Source organism: Apium graveolens, chromosome 3 (assembly GCF_009905375.1).
Source record: "Apium graveolens cultivar Ventura chromosome 3, ASM990537v1, whole genome shotgun sequence".
NCBI classification, from domain to species: domain Eukaryota; kingdom Viridiplantae; phylum Streptophyta; class Magnoliopsida; order Apiales; family Apiaceae; genus Apium; species Apium graveolens.
The window spans coordinates 246,978,568-246,990,396 of NC_133649.1; positions in this window are offsets into that span (position 1 = coordinate 246,978,568).

Genomic DNA, 11,829 nt, shown 5'->3' on the forward strand with positions numbered 1-11,829 from the left:
TTGGAACTCTGAGAGCTTAGAGACTTACAGGTCCTGAAAGAATTTCCTATCGCATTGTTTCCTCAAGGTGGTGGTTGGGGATAATAGTCTAAGTTCTGTCTAGACAGGTCCATGAATTGCCGTATAGGAGTACCGTCTCGGGTCTCCTTTCCTTACTCGACTTTCTGTTTCCTTAGTATGAAATGTTTCATCCTACTCCCCATAATTGGGGTCATCTTTTAATTTAAAATCCTCATTTTCCACTCCATTATGTCATGGGTTCCTTCTATCTTGATGGTGACCTCCCTGACTATCACGTTCAGGGTTTGCTCTAAATCTTATTCCTCAAACTATGGCTCTCATCTAAGTTCTCATCCTTACGCTCTTGAACTTTCGGAACCCAAATTCTATAGGAATACCTCATTATTCACTTATCATCTTTCTCGATATTAATCTCATATTTATTTGTTGGCTCTCTGCCTTCATTCATCACCTTTTTCTGGCACAATATGCTCTTTTCCAATAATTCGGTCTCTATTGCAATCTCAAACAGCTTTTCGGTACCGGCTCCGGTTGCCTTCACTACTATTTCCATTTTCTCAAAATCTTCTATCAATTCTCCCAAAGACATTATCATCTTGAGTCTCTCCTTTTTACTAAGGGCATCAGCCACCACATTGGCTTTCCCCGAATGATACAGAATCTCCCAATCATAATTCTTGATTAGCTCTAACCGCCTCCTCGGGCGTATGTTGAGCTCTTTCTACGTAAAAATGTACTAGAGCTCCTATGGTTTGTGAATCTCACACTTCTCTCCATACAAGTAGTGCCTCAAATCTTTAGGGCAAAACTATTGCCACGAGCCCAAGCTCATGGGTGGGGATATCGAATTTTAAATTCCCTTAATTGTCTTGACGCAGACGCGATTATCTTGCTATGCTATATAAGAAGCACCCTAATTCCTTATGCGAAGCGTCACTTACAAATCACAAAATCTCCTTTTTCCATCCGGCAACGCCAACATAGGGGCCGTCACCAACCTTTGCTTCAGTTCTTAAAAGCTGTTCTCGCATTTCTCTGTCTATTCGAACTTCTCAGTCTTATGAGTAAGCCACGTTAAAGGGGCTACTATCTTTACAAACTTGAACGAACCTCCGGTAGTGACCGACCAATCCTACCTCTGGTAGTCGACCTAACAAAGGTCATCAATTCATCAGTGGTCCTTTATTCATTCTTGTCAGGATCCTCTATGGGATCCTCCTCAGCAACTATCCCTTCTAGGACAACATCCTCAACCGCTACAATCCTCAATATCAACATCATCCGGTCCTGCGTTAGGACGCTCTATCGGATCAACAATCCGATCTCCAATTAGTAATAAAACATCATCACGCTGTTACTCCTCAACCTCAGGGTTCGGAGTCCCGCTACCATATACGATAACGAACTACGCTTCTATCACGATATTTATAAGGGTTCCCATAAGGGTTTTAACTGTCAGTACTACGTTAGGTAGTCCGACTATGAACTTGGCAAGAGTTCTTATTATCTTAGTGAACTTATTATCTTAACGTCCCATCATCTCTGAGGTTTATAACGCTTAGTTCTGATATCCACTTCTGTAACACCCCCAGATCCGGGGTTGGGGATCCGGGTTGTCACGAGTTCCATTTCCCTTAGTAACACCCAACCTTAATCATTAATCAACTACTCTGTACTGTGACCCCACAATAAACACACACACCACAAGTTATAGTCTCAGAGATGAATATCCAAAAATAATCACAAGTCGTTTTATTCCACAATTATATGTCAATACACCTTAAAAAGGTTTCTGAATAGATTTACATTTCTTTGCCATTATTACAATTGATAAAGATACATAAGTCTGGTACATTATTAGTTGAAAACTTAGCCTATTGGTAATTTTTACCTCAGCTACAGCGGCCTCAAAGCTTCCAGAAAGCTGCGGAACGTTTCCTATCCGCTTGCGAATTGGGAGCTTGGTCCTGTTCATCTTATCTATCTGATGTTGTGTGATGAAAGAAGAAAGCAAGGGTGAGCAGCAAGCCCACCAAAATAATATGTATAATGATTAACAATATATGAGCCTACTCATAATACTCATGAAAGTCTTGGTCAAAAGAAATGAACCAAATTTGATATCTAATGCGATGAAATCGCAAAATAATAAATTTATATATATACATTATATACTTTTCAAAATCTTGGAAGTCCTCTTCCATGCATAATATACACAAAGTTCCAGTTTATAACTGTATAAAAAGTATCGTTGTCAAGGTGATCTAATATATCTAACCTTGTCTCAACATTTTTCTGAAAATCTTTGTCATTCATAAGACAATTATTAACTAGATATAAGTTTAAAAGATGAAGTTACAAGATACTCCAATATACTTATATCTTTTCCAAATACTACTTGAACTACCACCGTTCAAGTTATAATTAATTTCAAAAGTTCATCCCACTGATGAGACCACAAGATAAGACTTGAATAGATTCAATCTTTGAAATATTATTAAAGGAAATGAAGTTAGGATATACTTCATTAAGTTCTGATATATATATATCCACATATACATCTTCTTTATACATTTCCTGAAAACCTCTGTCATGTAAAGTATGAACAGAGTTGCAATATCCAATAAATTTGGAAAGGAAAAGAATTTTGGCATAAACCAGATATCTTGCTGATCAGGCAAAGATACCCATAAGTAACCTTTTCTACTAGTAGATGGACGAATTCTCCACTGGTCATCACCCTGGTCGTAATAGGACCTTATGCTGGACTGCCACTCAGCCACTTATGCATTTGATGGACTCCCACTGAGCCACTTACACTATCATGGACGCCCACTGAGCCCATGTTGCTTATGCCGACTCAATAGATGGACTTACTTCCCGAACGTTGGGTAAGTAATCAATTCATTTACCAAAACTGCAACCGTGTTGTGAATATAAAATACACCACAGAGCCGGATCCCTCAGGTTTTGAGCGAGTATTTAAATCCCCTTAAAAAGGAAGATCTTAAATATAAAAATGAGTTTTGGGATCCGCTCTAACTTTTAAAATCATTTTGAAGACTCGAAAACACTTATAGAGTGTTTGGAGTCAAGCTGATTTAATGAAGTAAATCAGTCCCCAGAATATTTAGAAAATGACTGAATATTATTATTTAAATAATATTCCCATAAAGAATAATCTTTATGAAAATAATTGAAGTCGAAGTATTAAAACTTATACTTGAAACGAGTATTAAATAACCAAAGATATACTTATATGAAAGTACTATCTTTATTTGAATAATCGAAAATAAGTTTGATTATTGACACCTTATTCTTTAATAAAATAAAGAATATATCTCAGCAAATAATCGGAGTCATAGATCCTCAAATGAATATTCAAATAATATTCATTAAATAATATAAACTGAGTCATAAGCCCTCGAATGAATATTCAAATAATATTCAATAAATAATATAAAAGAGTCATAAGCCCTCGAATGAATATTCAAATAATATTCAGATAATAAAATAAAAGGAGTCATAAGTCCTCGAATGAATATTCAAAATAATATTCATTTAATATAAAGGAGTCATACGCCTTCGAATAATATTCGAAATAATATTCAATAATAAAATAAAGCTAAAGTTATCGAATAAACCTTATTCGATTAATAGTTTTGAAAACTATAACCATATATATATAATTATATATATACATATATACAAAATCTGCTCGGGATCCTCGACTCCCAGTTTTTGAAAATGTTTTCACCTTTTGGGTCCTTATAATAAGGGTATATGCAAAATACTGCTATCCTCTAGCATATGTATTATCAACTGAACCAACAGATATATATGGCAAGAATACGAAACAGGCATGCATATGTACCATAGCAGCATGCTTCAATATATTGCAACATTTGCTAATTAACCAACATGCATCTATCGCAAGATAATGCAAATACATATATACATCACAACAACATTTATAACGGTTAGAAAACTTGCCTGAGCGACTGGGGGTTACGAATGGCTCGGGACGAGTCTGGTAACCTATAAACAACAAGTAAGTTGGAATTAAACCAAAGTCACTTGTACATCTATACTTTAACTAACTTAGACTCTAACGCTTGTTTTGCGCTTACTGATTTTCTTAAGTCACTCGAGTACCCTCGGCTCCACCATATTTAGTAATTTAACCTTTACGAGTTTTAAGGCGATTCCTTCGCGAGTGTCTTACCAACTGCCTAACACACTTATCATAAATGTTTCATACATTAATTAACCCTTTTTGGTCTTTAACCTATGTTTCAAAGTAAGGCGAGGGGAAAAGTTTCGTTCGTGAAACGCCGTTACTTGAAACGGTCGTTTCTCCTAAACCGTGCGTCGGAATCGAACGAACTACATATCAAAACGAAGCTCGTAACATGAGCTATCTAAACATGGCAATGGTCAAAATCTAGCAGGGGGTTCTCGGGTCCTAATGTTATGCACAAAAACAGTCTAAAGAAAATCAAACGTTACGACGGCTATGTTTACGCGATTTCCCAATTTTAAACCATTCAAAACCAACCACAATTCAACCTCAAATCAAACACACAACCAACATCCATCCAAACCACATCATAACAGCCCCAACAAATCCACATTAACCATTTATACTTATTCCCCACATGAACTAAAAGCTTTACTTAGGTTCTTTAACTAATTATCAAGATTTACAACTCCAACAATACCACAAAACCAACTAATCTTTACAAACTCAACCAAACTTCAAACAATCAAGCATCATGCTTCACATATACTATATCAAACATATTCATTCCTAATTACTCAAAACTAAAGCTAGGGTTTGTAGTTTATACCTTCCTTGGAGAGTGGAGAATCAAGAGAATGGCTTGGAATCACCCTTAAAGTCCTTATCCAAGCTTAATCTAAACAAAACTTCAAGAACACAAATTTTAGTTCTTGAAAAACACCATTCACCATCTTCTTCCATGATTTATAGAAAAAGATTGGATTGGAATTAGAAGCTTAAACTTATAGGAAGTATGTAACTATCTATGGGGAAGCTTAGATAATTACCTTGCTAAATAGTAAGTGGTGGAGCTTGGATCTTCAATTTTTAAGAAATGGGCCGAGAGCATGAAGAAGAAAATGGGGGGTTTGTGTTTTGTTTGGTGAAAAAAATGAAATGTTTGCTTGGTTGGTTGATTTTTGTGTTGTTTTTGGTTAATGACTTAATTAACCTTGATTTTGTGTGGTTATAATTCAACCACACTTCCTTCCCTTCTATGTCATGCTAGTGTCATGCTATGATGTCATCTTTCCCCCCTTTGTCCTCTTCTCATTGGTTGGGTGACATCATCCTCTCTAATCCCTTTGATTAACTTCCTAATTGTTTGCCTAATGACCGCTGATCTGTTATACGGTTCGCTTAACTTTCGTTTTCATTTATCGTTTGAAGGATCATACCCGGGATCTTATTACTTAGGTTCCCTTAACCTTTCTCAATACATTATATTCCTTTTTATGATCCTCTATTATAATCCTTTAATTTAAATCCTTTTATCCTATTACCTTATACTCAATTCTTTCCGTATCTATTGGATTTCCGGGAAAAATTAAAGTGTTCGGATTTGGATTCTAACGATCTTTACATACACTTATATCCCATATAAAGTACTAATAAAATCTCAGAATATCCATATCAGAACCCCTACATAGTGTGGCATGAAAATTTTTCTCATTCAGCAAAAACACTATTCATAAGGGTTTCAAAATTTCCCAAAAATTGGGGTTATTACAATGATAAATGTCAGGAATATTTATAAAGAGATGTCAAAGACAACATCACATCAAAGTAAAGATATACCTTAGTGATGATTGATGACTACTCTTAACACAAAGTTGTTGTTCCGTGTATTCTCAAGACAAGACATCCCATATGGTGATTGATCATATCAGGGGATCAAGCTGGAAGCAACTATAAAAGAAATGATCTTGTGGTCAGATAATGGGATTGAATTCAAGAAGCAGTTCTGATTAATATCTTTAACATTAAGAATATTTTGAGACATATTTAGCACTGGGAGCTCCGTGTCAAGATGGAGTGGTACAAAGGAAGAACCGGAACTTGATTAAAGCAACAAGAACAATGTCAAGCTAATCAAGACTTTCTAAATACCAAAGGGCTAAAATAGTCAATACAGTTTGCAACAAGTAAGATCAAGCCTTGATCATGATGTATACATCAAGACCACTAATGAGTTAATGGCCAATAGAAGAAAATACTGGATAACCTGAAATGTTTGGATAAAATGTTCTACAGAAGCAAATAATGAAATGTTTTTAGTTGTTTGAAGATCTTGTGTTAGGTCACACACACTGTAGAAGGGGGTTGAATACAGTGTTTAGGTTAATCAAATCGAATATAAGAACTCAAGTAACAGAAAACAGATTTTATTCAACATAATAAACTATGTTACAATATGGAACTGTCCTCTCTCAGTTATGAACAAATTATCACGAGAGCTGTTAGGGTTACAAAGAATAATAACTTCGATAATGATAACACTTTTAGTGTAAACCCTATGCCTGTGTTTATATACTACACAGTTACAAGATAAATTCTAATTGATATGGAATATAATTCTGCTTCCTAAAATATATCAACTAGTTATATTTTCTTCCAAGTATTCTATTATTCATAGAATTCTTTCTTCATGCATAATTCTTTCTGTCTTAGTCTCGATCTTCTTTCCTTTCAATCAGCCGCCTCTCTTATCTGAAAGTCATCTTAAGTCCTGATATTATCTCCTGATAAATATCTTCTGATCACTTAAGTTCTTATAACTTAAGTTCTGATATCTTAAGTTCTGTCTTCAGTATAAATGCTGATTTCCAGTTAAGAACTGATTTGTCCTGTTAAGTAAGATCTGAAAACTAAACACAAATCATATTCCACATGACATTATCAAATATATCTAACAATCTCCCCCAACTTGTAAATTAGCATAATATACAAGTTCAACAGATATTTGATGATGTCAAAAACATTAAGTACAAATGCATGAGAATTTGACTAAATAACTACAACTTACAGTCCTTTCAGCTTTACCATCTTAAACTTCTGATAACAGCTTCAGTCTGTATACACTTCAGAATTTGAGCAGTTGTAGATCTTTAACTTGGCTTCAATTTCTGATTTCTTTGATATCAGGAGTTGTTCTGAGATAGTTCTTCAACAAACATCTCTCAGCATATTCAAGTTCATTAACCATCCTCCTTTTAGCATTTATCAATTCAGTTGTATCTTCTCCAGTTTGAAAATAGCTGCTCTGAGATCATTTATCTTAGCTTTTCTTATCTCCTGATCTAGTCTGATTAGATATGCCTTGTCAGACTCTAGATTGAATTCCACAGCTTTATAACCCAGAAAAGTAGTTATAATCTTAGCAGAGTTAGGCTTCATTTTGACAATATCACCTTTGTGATCTCTGTACTTGGGACAGTATGTGCTGTCAGACTTTACAGAATAAAGCTTCTTCTATCTTTGAATTTGAGACTTTAAATACCCTGCAACACTGTCTGTTAATCTGTCTTTCACTTGAAGTAGGAATAGAACATGTTCCAGTTCCTCAAAATACTTCACTAGTATTGTATTGCTGCTTAATCTGGTATACCCTTCCATCTGTCATAAAACATAACAAGATATGTTCTTTCAAAAAGGTATGGTAAACCATTTGTATAGATTCAAGTCGATTCAATCTTTCAGGAGTTGCTCCAACACCTGTTTCACTTAAGGAAGTCGGATCATTGATAGTGTTATGTACTTTTCTTTCATCAGAACTACCCAACCCAGATTTATCTCTTGATTCCTTTCCTGTAACAACTCTTGCTTCAAAACCACTTGTTGTAATCTTCAAAGGTTGAGTCTGTTTAGCTTTGGTGAATCCTGGTAGGAGTATCTTTGAAGGTTTAACATGAGCAATGTCAGAGGTTCCCTTTTTCCTTATCTTCTGATATCAAGCCAACTGGAGCTATGTCAGAGGTTGCTTGCTTCACTGTCATATCAGAACTTACTATATCTTAACTCTGAACAACATGAGCCATGTCAGAGGTTGTTTAAAAAATCTTCTTTTGCATCAGAGTAAGATTAGCATCTTCTTCATCATCAATTATTTCTTCATCCATGAATGGCATATAAACCTTTACAAGTTCATCAACATTTTCTTTGCCCTTGGACCTTGGATCAATTTCCACTTGTGATTTGGCTTTGGTTGCCTCAGAACTTGTTCTTTCCTTTATCACAATACCCTTAGGCTTTGGAAATTTCTTTTCAACAACAGAAGCTTTAGATTTTGTCTTGACACCTTCTGCTTTGAGTCTAGCTTCTTCTTCCTTTAGACTCTCAAAGTCCATTCCTGGATTTTCTTTAAGAAATAACTATTTTGAAATTTCTTCATCAAGTTCCAGATGTTGACTAGAACTTATCCTTTTACCATTATCAGAACTTATTATTCTCCCAGTATCAGAACTTATTTCTTGACTTGTAATTCTAACTTTACTTGATGAAAATCCTTTGCCTTGACCTTGACCTCTACCCTTGTTAGAGTTTCCCTGGTCATCATTTCCATCATCCTTTCCTTTCAGTGTCTGAGTAGATTTGCATTTGGACTTAATCACTTTCTCCCCCTTTTTGGCATCAGCAGGTAAAAGAAGAGAGACAGGCAATTCCACTGAGGATTGGATCTCATTGAGTTGATTTTGGTGACAAGCTTGATTCTTTAGAATTTCTTCAATTTGAGTTTGTTGCTTCTCCTGAGTTTTCTCAATGTAGGCAATTCAGTCAAAGGCTGGCTTGAAAAATCTGTTCTTTTCAAGTTTCACATTCATATCTTGCTGGATCAAAGTTTCTTGAATTTTATTCACCTTGGCATGAGTTGTTGAGTGTTGACCCTGAAGGTGCCTAGTACTCAATGCAGTAACTCTCAGCTGTGCTTTGAAATCATCATTTATCAGCATTTCATCAGCTTTTCCCAGATGCTTAGCAAGAATCTTTTCAGAAGGAACAAAACTAACTGTGTTCCATTCCTTAGTCCAGTCCTTTCCTCTAGGAGTTTCACTCCAAGGTACTGTTGCTTCCCCTATAACAAACTTCTTAACTAAATCAGCTTTAGTAATTGTTTGTTGAGGTGCATGTCCTGATGGACCAACTACATCGGTATCTAAATTAACAGCAGCTTCACCAGTAGTTTCTTCATTAGCAGCATCAGAACTTGTAGATCCTGCAGTATCAGCATCCTCAGATAAAACAGCAGTTTGGAAGGCTATAGAGGCTTTAACATCATCCTCTAAATTCTGATCTACATCCAGGTTCTGATCAACATCCAAAATTGATGTTGTTGGTGGAGTGAGTTGAATTGGTGGAGCTTCTAAGTACAAAACTTCAGGCACAATCAAGTTATGAATATCAATTTCAGCACTTGTACCTGGTTCTTCAGTATGTACTGGATCAACTATAGGTGACATATGAGGTATAGGAATTTTGTCTTGAGTAGTTTCATGTTGTGCAGAAGGAAGTGATTCAATAACAATTGGTTCTGTTGAGATCAGAGATTCCTGATCCCCTTCCTTAGCTGCTTCCACTACATCTGAATCTGACTCAACTATGTCCCTATGAGCTCTCTGTTTCTTTAATTTCTCCAAAGTTAGAGACACTTTAGGAGCTTTATCATCATATTTTAACTTTCTAAGCCTTTTGAGGGGCCTAGAACTCCCAGTTACAGTATCTTTCTGAGAAGAAACCTTCTCAGCTTCTACAACAACATGTTCTGATATGGGAACCTGTTCCTCAGTTGCTTCCTCAAATCAACATAATTTAATCAAAACATTCATCATAAAATAAGATTAAAAGTCGATGAAGTAAAGATTAATAAATTACAATTAAACATACACAGTCATATAATTTGAGAAACAAAGAACAAATCTTACAATTAAAGAAAATTTCATTGGTATATTAGATGATTACATTTGATGAAATTTAGCAATTACATGCAAAAATTATAAGATAGTCCTAGTCTACGATTCCTAACATCAACAGCCTTAGTCCTAGTCTAAGAAGACTGACAAAGCTGACGGTGAAGAGAAACGGATGGATAACAATTAATTCTTCTTCCTGCTTTCAACAAAGAGAACAGCGAGATGAATGATTTTCTCCTACTGTTTAAGAATATGAAGATGAGCTTCTCTTTGGATAGACAACAGATCATTTTTAATGTTCTCTGGAAGTTGAAACCAGATGATAAATGGAATGTTGTGGATGGAGTATGAAGACGGAATTCCATTTCGAAAAAATAGTCACAGATTTTGTGCCATAAGAGTAATACAACCTGAAATGTGTCATTGTTTGAGAGAAATGAACAGATGTGGTTTTACTGATGAATGATCAGTCATTTAAATAGGCAATGGAATACTAAGGGATGCGAGGACTGGTTAAACATTACAAGTAAAAATAATGACCCCTCGACTCCCAAGACTGAAGTGTAATAATAACAGTCAGTAAAAGATCTAAAGCCAGAGTTAATGGACATGGGATATGATAATAATTACTGTGCGCATGCAGGTTTTCAAGACATACATGCTAACCACTAACCCATAATGATTATGACTGTTTTATCTTACATTAACCAATATTCTGTAAAAATATTATCGTTCAAGTAATGACCAAAAATAAACCAAGTAAATAAATACTGTAACGTCAGCATCAGAACTTGATTATTATCAGGATTTAAAAGTCATCAGAATATGGCTCCTTAACTCAAAAAGTGAATGTGTATTCCTGTAATTCTTCACATAAATACTGATATGGTTTCATCAGAACTTAATCATCAGAACTTCCATCAAAACTTGTCCTCAGAATTTATGCAATCTGACACATAAACTGTTCATCTAAAACTACATTTATCACCATAATAATTTTCATCATTCATATGGAGTGTATGTGTGTGCATTAAGCTAAATATCAGACAAAGAGTAAAGTCTGATTTACTTTATTACATCTTAGAAATAAGGCATAACTAAGAACTTTACTCAAAATATGTCATTATTCTGAAGTCTACTTTAGAATGAGTTTATGCATGAGTCCACCTCAACTGTTTTGTGCTCATTTTATGCATCTTTTGAAATTCTATTTTACAGTGGCTTCTCAGTGTAAGTGAGTCACGACTGCTTATCAGAATTTATGCTACTATCAGAGTATTTCTCCAGTAATCATAGAGTATGAAAAGTCACCAAGAATTTTTTTTATTTTGTTTTTCTAATGCATATTACTTAATACCAGCAATGCACTTGGGTCTTCCCTTCCACATTTTTACTCTAGATCTCAAAGGAGTGCCTGCTTTTTATTTTTTTTCTTTTCCTTTTCTGTTGATAAGTGAGGCTTATCAGCACTTAGTACATCCATCAGATTTACTAACATCAGAACTTAACAGATAAGAAGCATTATTCTAGTTTTTGACTTAGTAATAAGATAAACAAAGTAAACTTAACTAAGCTCAATATCAGAATTTGCTTGTGTTAAAAGATTTATAATATAAACAATTATTTCAAACATGGGATTTTTAGTATATTAAAGACTACTAGGTCAGCATCTAGCACAGTTATCCTCATTGGATTGAATAGTCACAGAAACATTCATATCACTATCAGAGTTTAGAAATTCACATCAGAGAACAATCAGTACTTAAGTAATTTTTAATTTAAGCACAGAATACACAAAGACAGTAATATATGTAAACACTGATCATAAAGTCTGATGTA